This window comes from Helianthus annuus, chromosome 10, assembly GCF_002127325.2.
Source record: "Helianthus annuus cultivar XRQ/B chromosome 10, HanXRQr2.0-SUNRISE, whole genome shotgun sequence".
NCBI lineage: Eukaryota > Viridiplantae > Streptophyta > Magnoliopsida > Asterales > Asteraceae > Helianthus > Helianthus annuus.
Genome location: NC_035442.2, coordinates 54,855,998 through 54,857,085, shown reverse-complemented (window position 1 = coordinate 54,857,085; position 1,088 = coordinate 54,855,998). Strand labels below are relative to the sequence as shown.

The following is a 1,088-nucleotide window of genomic DNA, read 5'->3' as shown; positions in this document are numbered from 1 at the left end:
GTGCAACACGGGGTCGTGTCGAGCTCCCCAGTAACAGGGATCCGGAAAACAATCACTGTATCTCCGACCACGGGCCGTGTTCATCTGAGCACGGGGCCGTGGTGAAACTTCTGACCAACATTCTTTTTTGTTTTTATTGCAGGACTTGGAACCCAGGCGCCACATCTGAACTTCCCACGCAGTGTATGAGCTCCAGTTCTAGTAGAGACAAAAAAGAACCTCTAGACGAACCGAACGCTTTCTAAGAAAAAGACTCAAAGCTAAAAACCAAGAGATAGTTTAGGGGGACCCACTTCCAATGGCAGACCAACGTACCCTCATGGATTACCTACGTCCCACCGTAGGTAATCTCGGCGCCACTATCAATGCACCGAATGTCGAGGCCAACAACTTCAAACTTCAGCCGCATTTGATACAAATGCTCCAAAACTCCGCAACCTTACATGGGCTTACGGAAGAAGATCCCCATTTACATATTACTAACTTCCTTGAAATATGTGATACTTTTCGGATCAATGGAGCATCAAATGACGCCATCCGCCTTCGAATGTTTCCATTTTCACTAAAATACCGAGCTAAGGCTTGGCTTAATACCCTCCCAGTTGGCTCGGTAAACACCTGGGATGACCTAGCCCAAAAGTTTTTATATAAGTATTTCCCTCCTGCTAAAACGGCTAAATTAATGACTGAAATTAACACATATTCACAAGAGGACGGGGAATCCTTATATGAAACTTGGGAAAGGTTCAAGGAGCTACTAAGAAATTGTCCTCATCATGGTCTTGCGGTGTGGCAACAAGTATCCACTTTTTACAATGGGTTATTGCCACACACAAGACAAACACTTGACTCTAGCTCCGGGGGACTCTTAGGTAATCATCACCCAAATGAAATTTACAATCAAATTGAGGAAATTGCTCAAACCAATTTTCAGTGGCACATTCCCCGAGGCACAAAATCTATTGCCCCGGGCGCCCATAAGGTTGACGAAAGCACCTCTTTACAAGCCTAAATCGAGGCCCTTTCTTCAAAAATCAAAAAGTTAGAAATGGCAAAAAGGGCCTCGGTTATGGCTTGTGAAGGGTGTG

At 45.0% G+C, this 1,088-nt stretch overlaps 1 non-coding gene across 1 annotated transcript; it reads right to left on the bottom strand.

Annotated features, from left to right (window-relative positions):
* Positions 1 to 676: 676 nt before the first annotated feature.
* Positions 677 to 783, bottom strand: LOC118483424. The gene has a single exon (XR_004870712.1). It is a non-coding gene; the product is annotated as a small nucleolar RNA R71 (small nucleolar RNA).
* Positions 784 to 1,088: the final 305 nt, after the last annotated feature.